The sequence below is a fragment of the Haliaeetus leucocephalus genome, unplaced genomic scaffold (genome assembly GCF_000737465.1).
Source record: "Haliaeetus leucocephalus isolate CR32 unplaced genomic scaffold, Haliaeetus_leucocephalus-4.0 Scaffold819, whole genome shotgun sequence".
Lineage (NCBI taxonomy): Eukaryota > Metazoa > Chordata > Aves > Accipitriformes > Accipitridae > Haliaeetus > Haliaeetus leucocephalus.
In genome coordinates, this window is record NW_010973255.1 from 866,336 (window position 1) to 886,430 (window position 20,095).

Consider the following 20,095-nt stretch of genomic DNA (forward strand, 5'->3'; position numbering starts at 1 on the left):
CCCCACGCCCGAATAGTTTAAGAATCACAAATATTATTAGCTGAGCAATTACTGTCTGTCTTGGAAAAAAATACGTGAAACAGTATTTGTTTGCATTGTACATGTCTAACAATGTTTTGGTGCGCAGCCAGGTAAGTCTTTCCCTTAATAACCTGTCTTCTCACGGATGTTGAGCCTGTAATATGGCTACTAAAATGTATTTAAAAGGTTTATTAACTTCAAGACTCTTCTGAAATCTGTGTCACAACAAACTGGTATCATTCTGGACAGAAAGATATACAGTAGGTTTTGTAGTGAGGGTCTGGCATTCTTTATCTCTCCAATGAGATATCAGCTCATAAGGTTAAAAATCAACCAAGTGAATTTTTACATTATAGATTCTCACAAGAATCAGATGAAAACTGATGATGTGCAAGGGAACTGAAAGCAAACATGCTGCTTACAGTACAATCTGCAGTCATTAATAGCCTGCTCCCAGGTATCACATGGCAAAGAAAACCATGGCTGGTCTGTAAGCGCAAGAGGGTCAGTGGGTAGTTTTAAATACACCTAGTTTTGGAAAAAGCAGTTCCACATTCTTCCCTGTGGAGGATAGGAATGTATGAAGAAAAGCAGTATGTTACTTAAAGGTAAGTCAGCATCCTATGAAAAACAACAAAAATGAATCTGTACCATCCGAAGACTTAGCCCTTTTCCTGGAGCAGTCAAAACTTCATAAGCCACAGCAGAAGCAACACTGAAACTCTGCATCAGTAATGATCTTTCTCTGTAACAAGCGCTCTTCCAAGGTCATCCATTTAAGGGAGGTGACAGATGAAGTCTGATAATCTAGCTGCAGCAATTTAGGATGCTATTCCCAGTGTTTGGATTTACCTCTCTGCCGTGGGTTACCGCAGAACGCAATGCACGCTCATGCTTCAGCCCATCTCAGCACTGTTACTGGAGGTTTGTGCTCGAGTGGCAAGCGGTGGATTTTGCTGGCTGAGATGCAGACACGCATGCTGTTCTGCTGCCCTGGCTACAGTGGCTACCGCCGCTGGCGGAGGAGTAGGCCAGCTCTACTCTCCTTGGCTAGATCTGCCCGAACTTGCCTGTTGAATTCACTAGGGCGCACTACAATTCAGAGGCTTAACTGCAACCCCTGTCGATAAGAGCTTTCAGCTGCCAAATATTATGCAGGATCCCTGATGGGCTCGGCAGCCTATGTCAAACCCTGTGAGGTTGTAGTTACCATCACGCTGCAATCATGTATCTGAACTGCAGGCTACAATTGCAGCTTAAGAGGAGCAGCGCTGAGAGAACATAACAGAAATCTGTCTAGCATGCAATGCTGTCTCTTAACAGCCGATGCCTAGAGCACAATATAAGAACACAGGTACTTTTAAAGCCAGAGCTAGCAGCACAAACTCCTCTTGTAGGAATCTAGCTAATTGCTTTTGGTACTCATATAAACTTCTGACTTCTACATGAGGAGGAGATCCAAATTATAACATTTTGTTAAAAAGTGTCTCTTGTTGTTGCTTTCAACCAGCCATTTGCTAGTTCCAGTAGCAGCACCTATTTCTTGGATTAGAAAAAGCAACAATTCCTTGTTCACTTCCCTGTGTCTCTCACAGGTTCACAGACTTGGATTGTCACCATCTTCAGTCATTGCTTCCCCAGACAGAATCATCCTAGTGTAGTTATTTCTCATCTGGAAGTAATTTTGCACGTTTGCTCACTCCTGTCATTTTTCTTTATCTGCTAGTTAGGCAGGGGTAGCACACTGTCACCTTTGTATCACGGGAGTCAGTGACACCTGATATTCACACACAGACATAAGGAACAGCCTAGATCACAGTTATCTGCCCAGCACCGGGGAAGGACCAGCCTAGCAGCTCCATAGGATAATGTGTACATCCATCTGTGATATGCACCTCCATGCTCCCCACTTGATCACGATCATATACCCTAGCCTATGGGTTCGTGAATGATTTTTTGCTCTTCTCAGGCTTTTCCACCTCTTAGATTTGTAAAGGGGTGAAGGCTCCTTGCAGGGATGGAGACTGTCAGTAAATACACTGCTTGAGTTAAATTGTAAGTTTGTGCTGATGTCAGATTTATTAATAGTTAGAAAAATTCTAAGATAAAACTACAAGTACTCATTCTGCTCTCCCGCTGCTTGGCCAATTTGTTTAAATTCACTAAATTAACAAGATTATTTCCACTCGATTGAACTATCAAACAGCAAATGAACAACAACAAAAAAACCCAAAGCAAAATAGCAAACAAACAAAGAAAAATAACCAGTTGGGTTCCAAGAAACTATAAGACTGCATCACACATTATTAGGTTAAAAAAATAATAATAATTTGAGATAAGACTTTTACTAAAGTAGGGATTCTGTTTTCATGTTCTTTCAACAATTGCAAGATTAAAAAGTTGACTTTTAAAAAGAAAGCTGGCTATCTGATGCTAAAAGCTACAGCTTAAAAAATAATATATATATATGCTATTGTAAAATCAGTGAAGGAGTTCTAGGTGATGACACCATGATTGCAGCCAAGGTCCTAGTCACACGGGGTTTCACTTTGCTTAGCATTTCCAGTTTGTGCAGTTAGAACTATAACATTCAGCTGTTTACAGTAAACTAGTGAAGCAAGGTCAGTTGTTCAGTGTCATACGTTGGTTCAGGTAACAGGTATTCTGGATTTTATATTCACCTTCAGTATATTTCATGTTTCTTCTTTTCTATCTCCCCTTCTAAATAAGCAGAAAAGACTTTCTGAAACTGGCAACGCATATTCTGGGAATGACTGTGCCTTTGTGTTCACAGCCTCAGGAGGAAAACTAGCTGTGGGGAATTTATATCTAGTGAATTCTCTATTCAGAAAAGAAATGGGAATCTGTGCAAACTGGGAGCGGATTGCTGGGAAAAAAAATGCAAAACCCAAAACAATCTCATTACTGAGCATTAACCCCACCCCCCCAACATAAAAGAAAGATACTGTAAGGAAATGAATTTTAGCCAGCTGCAATTACAGTTAATACAGTCAAGCTAAACACTTCTACAAAGCATTATTTTAAGAGTGTCCATAGGAATTATTGATCATAAATTAGCCATGTCTTATTACTAAACTCTTTTAATGGGGATTGTTTGGCCATCACAGGTCAAATCAAGCCCTCACCACTTTTGAAACATTACTAAATTAATCGAGATGCATAATCTAGAAGGCAGGGCATGATTGGCTATGAATATTCAAATGTATCACATCTTTTCTGTATTAGACAGATATGCTTTAAATTAAAAACTCATTATTATCAACAAATTTATATGGGTCTCTCCCCCATCATGTCAGAAACTGGAAAAAGCAGTGAACATGCATTCTGTATGATTTATGTACTGAAAAGAAATAAGGTTTTCTTAACTCTGCCCCAATGCTATGGAGAAATATGAAGTAGGCAGTATCAATCTCCATTTTCCACAAACTTCCCCAAACATAAAAAAAATTATACTTACAAATGTCTATCAAATAATTACATAATAAATAATATTAACTGTGGTATCAGACTGTATTAGTGCCTTTAAATACAATTTTTATTCTTGTCCCCAGAAAATGTATTATATTTTTTCATTGGAACTAAGGCCAAACACCTAATGTATAAAATATTTCAGTTTGTTAATTACGAAAGGAGAAACGTAATTAGTCATAATAATTCTTGGGATCAGTTTATAGTCAATCTTTCCCAATTAAACTTGCAATCTATAGTTTTCCTGGAGGAGATACTGAAATGTCTCTTCTCTTAGCAGACTAAATTCTTTACATAAAAAAACTCCATAAAAGGTTGTCACAGAGCAAAGCATGGGCTCTGTTTAAGCTGTTCTTGAAAATAATATTGTTCAGATTTTGGAGTTTGCAGTAGAATAACCTTCCCGTAGATTATGTGCAAAGAGTAGCCGTGTTCTACTGCAGCCTCTGCCAGTAGTAAACTAGACTTGAAGATGGAATGCAAAGGGAATGTATTTTGACCAGTGTCCATCTTTATCTCTTGATCTCTATGCTGGCAGGCACTTGCCTCTACATGTATTTAGCTTCCTGGACTGCTGATAGCCTGTGTTGGAAGAAATCACTATTTAAATATTGTCATCAGTTCTAAGAGTAAGAACTCCTTTTTACTGCTGGAAAAGCAACTTTATAGTGAATGAAAGAATAAAGTAAAACATGGTGGACTATGGGCCATGCTATTCTATGTAGGCATAGAATAGTTAAACCCTTTGCACCTTTGGTAAATATGGAGGAGGTGTCTTTTATCCTACCTCACCTGTAGGGTTTGTCTGTCTAGCAGAATCACAGCTACATTCAGGAACATTTTCTAGAAATGTATTTTACTCAGAACCACATCTAATAATTTTGCTCATAGATGGGGGCACTTTTCAATGCCTTACAGATTGAAGTATGTTTCTGTTACTCCCCTTAGATCAGCATCCTAAAGCATTAACTTGTGACACATGTGGAGCAGGAAGGCAACATTGTCCCCCAGACTACATATGAAATATTTAATAACATGTAGTTATTAAAACATACATGTTTGATCATATGGTATGATCAAAGGCAACTATAGATCGAGTCTGAATTGGGGTATGATGCTATACAGCATTTATGGATGCCTCTGTAAGTATTTTAAGGTAAATATGCCTTGATTTGTTTTCAAAGTTTTACAGTAACTTTTTTTTGGTATGATTGCATTATTGTTAGGCCAAACTCAAATTAAGTGACCAAAGCACATAACTAAAATGAGTTCTGTTTGCAGAAAACTCTTGGTTTTATGAGGTGCAGCTAGAAAAAGAAGCTATAGCAAGTAAAACATAGAAATATCTAGATGGAAACTAGTTATCATACTGTCACACATATAACTCCCAAGTTATCTGTAAAATCCCCGAACCCTAGTCAGTATCTATGTAGGTAATGTGTCTATGTGTAAACAGCACAAGGGGAAGTTTATTCCAGAGTGCTTATTCTTTAATAGCATCTCCATTTTTGATCCCCCCTAACCTCTTCCTCCTTTGGCAATAATTCTTTGCTTTTTCCTCTGACTTTGGGCGTATTACTTGGAAGTACAGATTATCTAAGAATATGGACTACTTGAAGATTTTGGTTTTTTCAAGGAACAGCATTTTTAAAGTATCAGTTATCAGAAGCACAGTATGTGGAAGAAAATATGGATAATTCACTCAATTCCTGTATCAGTGTGCTTGAAGCCTAGGAGTCCAGTACTCAGCTCTCTTGGTCAGGTTGTAATTTCAGATACTGCTGGGCAGCTATCTGAATCTCTTTGCATGTTTACGTGGCCTATCCCCCCATGCTGACAGGTTCATACCTGTAAATCTGATTAGCAGACAATGTTTGACTTGATTAGTCAAGTGCAAATCTCAGTGCAGTCAGACATTTGAAATTCAAGACTTCCTGGAGCTGTGTTAATAGATTTGAGACCTGAGCAGTGTGCAAATGAAGCAACAGGAGCCACACATCCTTACAGACGGTATTTAACTTCTTCATGCTCAGGGGGTGCTGAACCAGGAACTGCTTGGAAGTGACATGTCCTTCCCTTGCTAAATGCCTTAGGACAGACAGTGGTTGCCATCAGAGCTTTTCTGGAGCTTCTTCAAAGGAAAAGTAGCAAATGTGTGTAATGCTAACCAGCAAATTCCAGTTTCCTATTGAGTACTGTCTGTGCATTTGATGATATCTAAAGGTCTAAAGGATGTTTTCAGATTATTCCTTCACATGAGAAAGAAGGACTATCTTCTCCCTCCAGCCTTTTACAAGGCTTCTCTATTTACAGTCTCTAAGCTCATCCTCTTGTTTTCTTATTACTCTTCCATTCCTGTGACTCTCATTTCTCCTCAAATTAATGTCAATGCAAAACCTTCTTTCTCTTCTAACACTCTGTCTCAGCGGAGCATTTGTGATACCACATATTATGGATGCTCTGTGAAATCAGTTTCAGAGTAATGATATGCTATGTATGCTTAGAAATGCACTTATGTTTCCAAATGTCTCCTTGCATATTATTAAGGTTAGTGAACCAAAAAGATGAGTTGTTCTGTCACCATAAGGAGATCAAAGACGAGACACATGACCATAGATATACACCAGTCTTAGTTAGTGTGGGAAAAAGTCATGGAAGGGTTGTCATCTATTATTTATACCTACCCAATATGTGCATGGCATTTTACTATCCAGTAACAAGACATGGATCCTTGCCCCTTGATCCTGTAGGACCTGGAATATGAGACAAATTAATGCTGCACTGAAGTAATTGCAGTACTGCAAACCACTAATACTGACACAGTTTGTAAGAAGCAAAGCAAGATTTATTTTCATGCTGTGCACTCTATAACACATTGCAGTAAGTAGTCTCAGGAATAAGCTCTACTCTTTAGTACCACACCTGAATATCTGTATTCAGACTCTCAGAATATTGTCCTAAATTAGGTCAAAACACAGTACAAGAATAACAGGGCATTATGACAGGGCAAAGTAACGGTGGAAGGAAAAAAAAATCAATAAATACAAAGAAAGGCTGAAAATTGCTTTGAGGTGAGAAGAGTTATTCCCACAGGAAGACTATTTGCATTGATTTAATTTCTGACATGCTTTGTTTTCAAGACTTGTAATGAACTGTACTATTACTGTTCATTCTGAAGCATTGTCAGAAAGCCTGAGCAAAGTCATGAATAAGCAAGATTGGGAAAGAAAAATGTTACTGTCTCCATGCCATCTGTGAAGGGCAGGAATCACCTACAGGCATTAAAACATGAGCTGGATAAACAGGGTAGGCAGGAGGCTGGAGTAGAACAGAGTTCAGAGAGCAGCAACTGAGGTGAGAGTGGGGGAAGGAAAAGCAGGAAAATCATTGACACAGAGCTTTAATAATCATTGACCTTGCACTAAACAGCATGGGAAAAAGGCATTGCTCCAGAGATTTAACACAGGGCAAACCCAACAGGACCAACATTAAACAGATCTCTCTCTCATGCACATGGTATTTTCCTAACCATTTCTCCGTAGCCATATTAGCCATGTCCCTTCTCCAGTACCGTAAGTCTACTCTCCCCTTCCCCAAGAGAGCAGTTGTCTCTTCTCCCTCCCCCCTGCCCCAAAACTCAGCAGCTTCTCTGAAACCTGCAGGGTAACATTTATATCCAAACCAACATTTTCTTTAATATGAGAGCGCTACCTACCAATGAAAATTTGTAATTTTTGGGAAGGCATTAAAAAAAATAATTTTAAACCCTAAAATCACAACACTATATTTAAACTGAGAAAATCCATGGAATAGCTGGCTTTCATTTGGTGCTTATGTGAATGCACAAATGAAATCAAGACTTTTCCTTGTACCATTTGTTTCATTGCAAAGCAGCCATTGGGAAACTTAGCAAAGATTTCAGTGAATTTGCATTAAGACCAATGTTAGTTACGCTATCATTTTGCATAGCACAAGGCACTTTCAGAATTTGTTTATTTTCAGAGCAAAGTATTCCTTGCTCATGGACACTTTCAAAATGAAGCCCATATTATTACAAAAAGGGAGTCCCAGGGATTGACCTCCCTCTGTCACTCACTTTCACATGTTCTGCCTTCTTCCTCACATCTTTCAAGACATGTGTGAAGGCAGTGTGCTTTGTAAGGGTGATGCATCTGGTGCCTCCAGTCACAGAACAGGAAAGGAAGCGGTGTACTGCTGCTGGAGAGCATGAGCTTGCACAGTATCACATTCTCTCTTGTCTTCTGTTACCCCACACATTAGGTAAGTCTACTCGGTGGATCAAAGGATCGATATTCAGAGAAAGTACGAGTGCTGTACGGTGCTCCATAAACGCATATGATGTGGTGGTATACTGAAGATGTGTTTTAGGAATGGGAATGTCCTCTCAGATCAAAATACTGGTGCACACTCACTGCTCCTTCCACTTCCCACCTCGGCTGACTCAGTGCCCCTTTCATGATTCATTTTCCTGCTTCCAGAGGTGATGCAGAAACTTCTCTCACTCAGGCCTCCTTCCTCTCTAAGCTACCTGGACCCCTGTGTCCCCTTCAGAAAAATCCTGCCCACCCTCCTGATGAAATATGGCTGCAGGATGTATATATAGAGTGTACATGCACACAACCTGTGGGAAGGCATGAGGTAACCTACTGTTACACTGCACTCTCAGCAGGTATAACTTTGGCAGGTCTCTATTCCTGTGGCAACCAGTAGCAAATGCTTAAAAGAATTGTTAGGACAGTATTTAATACAGTGTTGCCTTCACATTGAATGCATTCAGTGGAAATAAAAAGTGAGCAAATCACTACTTCTTTGCAAAAGGAGTGCATGGCCCCCAGTTTTGACAATTTCTGCCTCAGGGAAGCAGGCAGTGTGAATGGTATTTAAATGTTACCTGGGAAGGGAGGGGAAGGTCAGTAGAACAAACAGGTGGGAGTGAATTTCTCTGTCATGGCACACTGTGGTCACCAAGGCTGGCAGTGTATGTCAGCTACCTAATCTGGAAGGATCACTGCCATTCTGCTGCTGCTGCAGCAGTTTGTGTGAGAGTTTAGGTCATCTGATTCAGGCAAAATCAGCCAAGCTAGTGTAACCCATTGAAACATGCAGTGTGAGTTTTCCTGGCTTGTTTTTTTTTGAAGCAGCTGAGGCAGTGCTCACACAAACAGTTCCTCAGCAGAGCTGCAGGGAAGGGGCAGCAACAGGCAGTTGGTAGGTAGTGGTGGCTTAAATCAGAGCTGTATGCAACATGAACATCTGTGGTTTGGTCATTTGTCAGTACAGTTGGTGTTTGTCAGCATGGTCAATGAGGTCATTTGTCAAAGCAAAACTCTGCTGAGTTCCCAGATGCCTCGTTCTTTCATGTGAACTTCCCTAACGTAAGTGCGGGAATAAAAATAATGTTCTTGTCATTACAAGAATAAATTCATTAAAGGTTAGAGCAAAATCCAAAACAATTACAAGGAAGCATTTACCTCTCCACAGACAGCATTTCTCTGTTATTTTTGCCAGCAATTTGGAAAACTAATTAAAATAATGGATTATTGTACTCAATGTTTTAAACCAATCAGTAATGCTAACATGCTATGCATTTGCTCTTTGCTATAAACACTATTTTTAAAAGCCTTCCTAAATTGACACTTTTAAATAAAAATATTTTTCTTGCTTTTTTTTAATTATTTCTAATCCAGCAAAAAGTAAAGCTCAGCTTGCTGATATTTGCATGAATGTGAGAAAGCACAGGTTATTGGGCCTGGGTAGCTGAGGAGGTTTAATAGCCCAAAGTATATTTTTCCACTACTTTGATCAAATTAGGCTTAGATAGCAGTGACTAGAAAGCGTTAGCACTACAGAGTGACTCGACTCCTTTTCTCCAGGAGACATGTCAGACTCTGATCCTATGATATTGATGTACAAATGCAGGTTCATCGACCGATGGAGAATCCCATTAACTTAAATGGGGCTTTACGCAGGCATCCACCCTACTCGCTAGAATTGAGAACTTTATGATTGGAACCTAGTTCCTGAACAACAGGAGTTCGCATCTCATAACCTCCTTCTTCCTCCATGCCCCAGAGCCCCATTGTCACACTGCCAACGGTTTTGGGAAATTTAGGAAAAACAAAGATGCAAGAATTCACTTTTAATCCATAGATTGACTCTTCAGTACTGTGACTGAAGTATGCTTATTGGTAAACACAGAAATGTTTATGATGAGACTCTGTTCTGCAGATAAATACTGGGACTAGATCCCCAGGAAGGCAAGATTTTCATAAAGCTTTTTAGATACCAAATAGGTAATGTTTTAAAGCGGTTGACCTTCCAAAAGTGTCAAGCACCTTTCAGATGTCTCCAGGTGAGCTTTCCAAAGCAGAAGCCCACTAACCTAACAGTCAGGCTTGAATATCTTGCCTCAGGGTGTTTTTCACAAACAATACATGCACGTACACTCTGCTCAAAACATGTTTCTTCCACTTGCCTGAGAACTAAAACCCAAATAAGGAAAAGAGATCCTCAGCTGAGCTATAAATTATGAATAGTTCTTCAGTGAATTGAACTTTGAAGCTTAAATAACAGAGCAGTGAAAGGCTGGGAAACTGAAAGAGGTGCAGTTTTAATTTAGTGCTACTCCAAAAACTCAGTTAAAACATTTAAGCATCTTGCTTTACTTTAACTAGAATTTTCAATGGACCAAAAGTGCCTCTGGGGAATCAGCAAAGTGTTCTACAAGATCTGAAGAAGATTTAGGGGGAGGAGGCCATGGGGGGGAACTATCCACACTTCAAAGAGTTTGTTTCAGTATCACTATTTCAGAAGAAGATTTACAAAATGTTTATTATTTATACATTTAGTTATTTAAACAAATGTAATGTATTACTCAGATGAGAAGAAAAAGTGTTCGAAAACTTAATTTTTATGGTGTAAAGAAAAGAAAGCCAGTTGGACTGAAGTTTCCTTTGACGTTCCTTTCTCTTTTATAAACAGATTTTTTTCAAACCAAAGACAAAAATAACACCAAGTTCTCACCCCTTTGTTGAGGTTCAAAAGATTTTTTCCCTGCCATTGTTTTAGTATTATTTTGTATGGCAAGTATCTTATCAAATGAAGGCTGTGTTCGTTCGAATTTCAATGAAAAATAAAATAGAAGAAGCCAGAAGCAAGCAATCCACATTGAGTGCTACTTTCTACACTTTTGATATAGCTACTCTAAAAAGACTGCAAAAAGAACAGAAACAGCAATTGAAAAAATGCAAAAAACCCATACTGACGTAACTTTGCTGTTTCATCGCGTCACATCATTTAAAACTAGCTTCAGAAAATAGGAAAATACTTTCTGAAGCCAGGGTATCTAGAGGTGTTCAGTGGCCATGGCTGTTACCTGTGGGCAGAAAGATGGCACAAAAATGCTAGGAAGATTTTTTTTTGGTTAAGTTTCTGTGTGATACAAAAATTCAGGAAGTCCTTTAAGCATATCATCATATGCTTTAAAAATATGTTTACATTCCGCTTACAGTTATATGACTTCAGTATGTGTGTGAGGCTGTCCTGCACTGGCTCTTAAGTCTGCAACAACCTATCACAATGTTATTTTTTTGATCTTCATCATTTCCAGGCCCCATTCTGTACCTCCAGATAATTTCTGTTTCTTTGAAAAACATAGATTTACTATGGGAGAAGTTTCATTCAAGTTAAAGAGGCTAACCTCTCAAAACCCCTCATCTGCCAGGTGAGACAGATTTAATAAAAAGCGTTAGCAAGTGTCTCTCCTGTGTCCCCTGGGCCTTTGTGGGACAGTCCTTTCAGGAGAAGACCAGTGCAGGAAAAGCATGTACGCCTTTGCTTCAGTCCACCAGTTTTCCACGGTCTCCTGTGCAGCCAGAGGTTCTGCCCAGCACCCCTCCATCCTTTGGGAAAATTTCTTTCTGTTAGCGGACCCCTGGCTGCACCCAGTCTCACTGCTGCGCTGGGCCCTCCCTGCTGGCCAGGAGAGCATCCCCACCCCCGGCTGCCCCTGCTCAGCCCACCCAGGGGCTGTGCTAATTTGCCCTGATGTGCTTCACCTGCTGCAGGTGCCCAGGCGGTGGGGAGCAGCCAGCCACCTGCCCCAGGTTACAGCCTCAGAGCTGCATGTGAGCAAACTGTCTTGCAGAAGCTTCCAGACCACGGTGGGAGATGGGTGTGTGGAAGTTTTTACGCAACCTTTGACTGTGAAGGTGAGTTCCTACAGCCTACTTAAAAGGCAGAGGCAAGTCAGAAGCTTTGTAATGGCACGTTGCTTATTTTAGCACAACTTCGGTAGAATCGGAGGCTATTGATTGATCTTACGGCCATATGAATGTTGTCAGCTAGACTAAAATATATGGTAGGCTAGAACTGAGTTAATGTGCCAATACAACAAAGACCCTTTGCCAGCAGGGAACTGTAAAGCTCTGAATTCCCTAAGGCTGTAACTAGGTGAAGAAAAGGTATGGCTGGTTACCTACTGCTACGCTAACATGACTTGTACAATTCATACAGCTGATGAGGAACTCCTAGAAAAATGGAGATGCCTTCGCAAGAGTGTGCTTAGTTTTATGGAGAGTATTGTAATGTTCGTTTGCCTTTTCTTTGCTTGAAGTAGCATCTATCATTGTTTAGGGAGTACCGATGGCAGGGGTTTTGGTAAGCTTCTTGAGCATGCTGTCCTTTATCTCCTTCTGTTATTCCTGTCCCTGCTGAGAGCTAGTCAATGTGCTTTTTTTCTGGATGAAGGTTTGTGTTTTCTCAATTGGGGACTGAACCGTCACTGCAATTAAGAAGTTTTGCAAAAGGTTACTGCTTTCAAATGTATTTTTATTAGGGGAAAAACTCAGAACCAACCAGTGGAATTTACTGTTTTGTTTTGTTTAATACCTTTGAAATCTTTAGTTTTGATAAAATGACGTAGGTTATTTTGATTAATTTCCTATCTTTTTCTATTGTACTATCAGTTAGCACTGTGTTATAGACAAGTTACCTATTACTATTCAGCACTGAAGCAATGTAGTTTTACTTATCAGTGTTTCAAAATTACAAATTACTTTGCAACCTGTGTCTTAACAAAACAACCTCCTACCTTTATACAAAGCTTTCTTCAAAATTTAAAAATACTCTTTGGAATATGTTAAATAAAGTTAGAATCATAGAAATCTCACTTCAAGTTATGAAAACCTCAGTTACTGAAATTTCTGTACTGAAAACTCAGTTATTCCTGCTTACTATTGCTGTGCATGCTTTATTGATTCAGCCTTCTCTTACTTCATGATGAATTCATGAAATACAGAAGTTCTTTTAATGTGAAGGATGTGTTATCCAATTCAAAGTCCAAAGAACCCACAAGTGATGCACTTGCAAGGATGGTTTAAGTTAACACATTTAACTTAACAATGGAAGTAGCATTGTAAGAGCAAACACAGCTGTAGTTATTAGCAGCTGCCAAGCCACAGACCAGCTTGTGCTCCATAGTCCTTTAAACTCTCATCAACCTTCCTTCAGGTTTGAGAAAAGAAGAGTTAGGGAGAGGCTCAGAGTGCTGCAAACCTTTTAATGCCTTGCAAAGAGCATTATAAGGCAGGCCAGTCGATACAGAGCCTTGTGGCTGGAAGGGAACATCCAAGCAGAACTTCGATGTGAGATGTGAAGACTGATCCATAGCAGCTTCTGATCTCTCAAATTAAGTTGTTGTGGAAGAAGTTCAGATGGCAAGCAGTCAGTTTGCTTTTTCATCTAGTCTTAGATCTAAGAGTCTTACAGGCACTGTTGTTATTTTAGACAGTTTTTATCTATTTACTTAGAAAATGTCTATAATTTTCTTAGTGATTTTCTACCATCTGTGGTATGCTGCTGTGACTATGTTTTTTTCATTCTAGTAAAAAAATAAAAATCAAGGTGTGCTTGATATCTTAGTCTGTGGCTACTGGATGCCTTGAACCACAGAAATATCAAAATACTGCAACACTTTGTTGCTATACAGTTAAAGGGGGCATGGGTCATTACTTATTTGATTATTTTCAAAACAGCACTGAAATTGCAAAAAGATTGTTCAAAAAACACGAAGATACAGTAATATCATGCATTTTTAACTGTGACTTATCTACAGCTGATAACGCTGATACTAATGCTAGTAAACACTGCTGCCTACAAACTCATTAGAAAATGAAAATTTATTAGATGACTGTTTTGTTTGCACTCTTCATAATTCACTATAGCAAAATCATTGTTCGGTCTTGAGTGTTGCATAATAAATGTTATCAGTTACCTTATCAGCCAAAGAATTTTGGAATGGAAGATATTTTTTCAACTTTTGATTCCATGAAGATGAAAGGGTGTGTCTATAATATATCACCATGCCACTGAAAGGGTCTTAAAATATTACATATTACCAGATACTTATAAACATGAGGTGAGGATTGCAATTTTTAATAGCTTAAGGATGATAAAGTGGTTCTTTCAGTGAATGACTACTACTCGTATTTCTTTCAATATCAGCTATAAGAAGTTTTTTAAATTAAGACAAGCTGATCTGGTATGTGGTTAAGTTTGATATAGTATGTTAATTGCTGGGTTATCAAAGACTGATGACAAAAGCTTGGGTCATAAATAGAGCTCTCATATAAACACATCCTAGTGAAAGGGAAAAAAAAATCAGTTCAAAGATATACATAAGCTTTTACACCCGCCTCTCTGTTTTGAGTGCACCAAACAAAAATTACCTTAACTTGATTCCCTTCTCAGTGGGGAAAAATAAGATTGACTTTTCAGGAAAACACCGATACTGTTCAACTGATGACACTTGATTAATAAGGTGGATAAGGGTCGCATGATACTTGCGGGCTGGGAAGCTCGGCGGTGGGTGCTGGCAGAACCTGGCGCTCCCCACCGGTGCAGAGGAGGCGCGATGGCCGCTCCCGCCTCGCCCTTGGCAGCGCCGGCAGTGCTTTCCCTCTGTAAATAGGCTTGGACAGATCGCAGAAACCTGCTGAATATTGATTCTGCTGGGGCTTCGAATTAAAGTTAATTTAAATAGTACGTGTAAAGAGCTTTATGAATTGATTTTAAACGACAAAGAACTATTGAAAAAGCATTAAACCTAAGTGCCATTTTAAACAAGAAATTTAAGCTTATGATAATTGAATTATGTGTTTGAGTGCAACTGAAACGTGGGCTTTGGGGAAAACGCCCCCAGTGCTGCAGGAAGCAGGAGCTCCCAAGGCAGCGACCTCGGAGTGAAATGCTGTCCTGGGTGCGGAAGGGCTGCCCGCGGGATGGCGGCTCCCCTACGCCAGCCTCCCGGCCCCGCAACCGGCCCGAGGCCGCTGCTGGCGGCCGAGAAGGTTCTGGAAGGCGGGCTCTGACTGCCGGGGGGGGGTGGGGCGGCCTGAGGGCAGCCCCTCGGAAAGGGCGGGAAGCGGCAGGTCGGTCAGAGCGGCGGGGCGGCCTCCTTGCGGAGCTGTGGCCCTCGCAGCGGGGCGGGTTCCGCGTGGAGGGAGGGGAACTTCGGGGACATGAAGAGTCTGGAGTGGCGTGGGAGGAGGGAGACTGGTGCTCCGGGGACTCGACCTGGAGGAGCTATGGGTGTCTCTTTCCGTGTACCCTTGTCATCTCCCACCGCGTTGGCTACTAAATAATTAAAAATTGAAAGCTGGGAACGACTCTCCCCACAAACCCCACCGCCGCTTTCAGCCCCGAGGCAAAAAGAGTGCTGCTGATGGAGAGGAAATGTCAAATTCGTACAAATTAGGGGATTGTGGCCTTCCTTCCGTGCCTGCTCAGTGATGGCACTGCTGTCCGAAACCCCATGTGCGGCCTTTGGGTGCTGCAACACCTTTGTGACGGATCGATTGCCTGCTGGCCGCCCCCCTGCCCAAGACGGAAGGGAAATGAGAAGCCTTTCTTCTGTTCTTGTAGTAAAAGGTATAGTTTCACAAATAGCAGGTCCAGACATTAAAAACCTAGCAAAACAGTGCAGGTTAAACTGCCTATTACAGGATTTTAATAGGACTTGTGCAATCTCCTTAGATAATGATTTATCAGTATATTTTGTAGTGCCCTTTCAGCATGAGTTTATCACCCCAGCGCCACGTCCTCTGCCTGTACCTGGGGCAAGAAGCTATGCTGCGCTTTGTGCTGTCAGGTTGAAGGTCCAGTGCATGTTGGCGCTCTCTTACACTAGGTTTTGGGATGCCCTGGGACGTAGATCAAATCAACTGGCTCCTGGAGAGTTTGCAGCTAGCAACAAATCATTGTCGGTAGTGTAATGGGTGAATAACTCTGTGAGTGTACAGTCATAGCAGCTGTCAACATGTTCTGGGTGGAAAAACAAGCAAACTAAACATCTGAATGCATTAAGTGCTTAACCCGCTTCGTCCAGACTAGGTTAGAAAGACTACCGCTAGCAGTAGTGCTGTCGTGTTTGCAGGGAGGTAATAACTTCTGGGAGGAATGGTAACCTCCTCAGGTAAGGCCACAGCCAGAAGAATGTACCTAGCTGCAGTTGAAGTTAAAATAAGCTAATGAAATCAGCTTAATAGTCTCCTGTTAAAAATATGGTGTTTAATGGATATGACCTGTACATACATGTTATATATTGGTATATGTTCTTCCTTATGCCATACATAAGGAACAAAATATATCTCAGCTGATGGTCCACTACTCAGTGTTTTGGTTCTGTGAGTTGCCTTTCCTAGACAAGATATGTATGTTGTGGAAGGTTGGCATATGCTAGGCTGATAAATATGCATGAGCCACTTGAGCTACGGAATGAGCTGTGGCTGAGCTGATGTTATAGAGGCCATAATGTTATTTTCCAGGGTACACTGGTCACGCATCTAAGTGCTTTTAAACAGGCAGTTTTATTGATATCGAAAGAAAACTCTCTTTACTCAAAAGACCCTATATAATAGAAAAGCTGAGGAGGTTATAGCTGCTGACTGGAAAGGTTGGTTATTTATGCTTGCCATAAGTAACATGCCTATCTTTTGAAGAGGTGTGGAAATGCCAAATGTGTAACTCGAAGCCTTTTTCTCTTCTTTGCCTCTCCTTCGCAAATCTCAGCCACCTCCACACTGTTAAGGCCAAGAGCCCATTGTAGTTGCTTTTCCCTGCAGGATAAGAACCTTCAGGAGATGCTGCTGTCTTAAGAACTGGGAATAAAATCCAGCACAATGAAGAAATCCTTCTGTATACTGAAAGGTATCAATGATAGACAAAACCCAGGCTATTGAGTTATTTAAAAAATCAAGACTCTGTATTTGGTACTAACGCATAGGGGAAAGGAAGGAAGCAACACGAGAGGCCTAGGAAGTAAATATTAGGAAAGAAAAAAAAAAGAACAAAAGAGAACAACAACTCCTGCACTATGTTATGAGATATGCCAGTGAAACATGCATGACTCTATAAAATGGATGGAAATACAGGGAAATACACTTTTTTAGGTGGGTAGAGGATATTGATAACCAATAACTTGTTGTTACAAGTCTGTCTTCCCTAACTGCATATAAAATGTATAGTGCTAATTTTGCTGATGAAGCCTTGCGCTTAAATCTCAATATTTCTCTGTTGCTGTGTTTCATTCAGAGCTTTATCTTTCATATTAAAAAAGAAAAAAAAGAATCTTCTTTAAGGGGTCCATTGTAAGCTTTAGTGGTGGTGACACAACCAGTGGAACATGGTTTCTTTTCAAATTCTCTTAGAGAAAAAGAGATTTAATAGTTGACTTTGCAGTTTTTTGTTATAATTTGACAGTAAAACATGTACGAGATTTAGTTATTTTTCTTTGTTCTTCTCAGTTGCAGATGTATGTGTAGAATTGATAAACAAATTGCTACACATAAAGTAGAATTGCATCATGGAGTGCTGTAAGCTTTTTCTAGCATGGGTCTAACAGTTTTTCATGTTAGATAATCATATATCTTTCTCCTGGCATGGTAATATATAAACTTGCCTTTTAAAAATACTCCATAGTGGAGCAAAAGTCGGAATGTTTGTCCTTCAGGAGTCTCTTTGCAGACCTGGATAAACATTGCAGAGATGCCTGAGTCATTAGGGATTTGCTCTGCTAGCTAGGCAATTCCACCCCATCACCCTTTCAATGTAAATAACTATCCTTAATTAATGGAAATGCAGTATATACTAAGTAATGACAGACCAAGTAAATTAACAAATGCAGGGTAACATGTAGCCCTGTTGAAGGCATTGGATGAGGATCTTGCTCCTTCACCTCATTAGTTTTGGCCAGTTAAAAACAATGTGAAGTATAACCTACAGTTTTTTACACTGTACAACAGCATTGAAATTAAATACATTTTAGACTTTTGTTAGAGTAAGTAATTGGAAGCACAAATCAAGCCATTTAGGCATGTAAACAGCTGGATTTGGTATGCAGTCCAGAGCAGGTGTCTCCTGTACCCACAACTACTGACAGTCACAGAAAGGAAGGCCAGACTTTGAAAACCCATTTCTGACAGTGCACAAATAAACAACTGGGGGTGAAATTAACAATGAAGACAATATTAATCCTTCCCCATTCCTGCTGTCTTGGGATTTGAAAGGTAAATGTAATTAAGTAAAAACTGAATTTAACAGTCTGCATATGGAGGCTCAACTTTTCCTTTGCCTTCCCTTCCCTTTCTCCCTCTACCTTTTAAAATCTCTTTTTAGTTCCTTTTTCTTTATACCAACCACCAATGAAATGCCAAATTCCCCTAGTTTGGTTTAATTATTCATTTCTTTGGAATGACCCAAATGTAAAAATAGAGCAATGCAGCAGGGACATAGGACGCTTTTCTTTCAGCTCTGTCTTTGTGTTCGGCCTCCCTTCCTCTAGATGGCCATGTCTTTTCTCCCTTTCCTCCCTCAGTACTTTTCTCTATCCTTTCTTCAGACTCAATAATCCTTAAAAAAAAAAAAATCTTTGTGAGGGATGGAGGGAAAGGAATTGGGCATGGGAAGTGTAAGATTTCATAATGAGAAAACAGAAAGGGGGAGCTCCCAGAAATTTCAGTAATTATCCTGAGGAAAATTAAATTTGCAGGTGGTATGGGGCCATGTTCTAGATCTTCATAATTCCACTCTGCTACAAGAGTGGTACCTGTGTTTTCAGTTTACTGTTACTTTTGTTTCCATTTTTTCCTGTCTGTCTCCACCTGCAATTACTTGTTCATGACTCAGAAAATAAGTTTTTGCAGCAGGGACTGCTTTGTGGTTTTGTGTGTGAGTGTGGTTTCCACACATTTGATATTACCAGGTCAATGGTGATAAAAATAGAAGTCATCATCCCACTCTGGAGAACTCTCATCTCAAAATTTGAGACTGTGCTCCTATTTAAAACAGAAAAGACTGACTTCTGTGATAGCGATAGTGTTATTACAGTGTTTGGGCAATAGGTGTGTATTATTTCTTTAGGTACACCAGTACTACTACTTGTGGAGTAAGGAACCTACACACAGCTTCTTGAAAGGGTGAACTAGCTGTGTGCCACCTGAGTTCAGCTTGGGCATCTGCACTATGGGTGCTTACAACTCTTCCTCTTGTACAGGGAGAAACAGAGAAGATGATAGTGATTTTTTTCTTTTCTACTAAATAACATTGAACAGCAGCTTCAGAAGCACAGTGATATGGGTTAAAACACTGGCTGAAATGAACCTAGCCCCTGCAATGGCTGGATCTTTTTTCAATGGAAGTGTTTTTGTCATAAATGACAGTTACACTTGATTCTTTATTACTAAGATGTGTTTTCATATTATTTGTAAAATTAGAGGTGTACCCTTCATTGCACTGTAAATGTGTTGTATAGGAATCATTAATGTGGAAGACAAGCACGTGCTTTTGCTACAATATTTCTCTAAGTAAATCTTTCTTCTGGATGTATCCAGGCCAAAAAGATAATGGTCTCACAGTAATGATGTATGGCAGGGAGTTCACTGATTGTGGTGTAAAGCAGCAAAAGGAGATGGAAGAAATAGTAGTTGAAAATGCAGTGTTTCTGAGCAGGATGTTTTCATGTGTGTGGTGGTGGTTTTTTGGTTTGTGGTTGTTTTTTCTTTTTCTTTTTTTTTTTTTTTTTTTTTAAAGGATAGTGTAGGAGATTTTGTTAACAAGAAACAAAACTATTTCTTCCTGCCAAAGGGGATAGGCATCTTTTAATTCCTGAAGTGATTCTAAAGGTTGGTAAGATTCAGGGAGTCCATACAACTCATTGTTGCTCTTTCAATCTATAAGCAGTTAGCTGCTTGGGCCTATCAAAGAAACAGGTAGGTTATTGATATATGTATTAGTTGAATATTCGTGTTTGATTATTGCCTAAAATACTGATTGGCTGCTTTCCCCTAAATAACTCATTGCACTTTTAGAACTTCAAATATTGCACCTCCTTGTTGGTACCAGTCTGAGCTTCACTACAGAGTATCTGTGATCACATCAGCACAAAAATGTGGAATTTATTTTTTTTTAAACTGAAAACCAAAATACCTCTTTTTTGTAGGAACAATACCAACAGCAACTCAAACTTGTTCAGGGTTAAGTCAGAACATGCTAAGTTCACAAGTCTCAT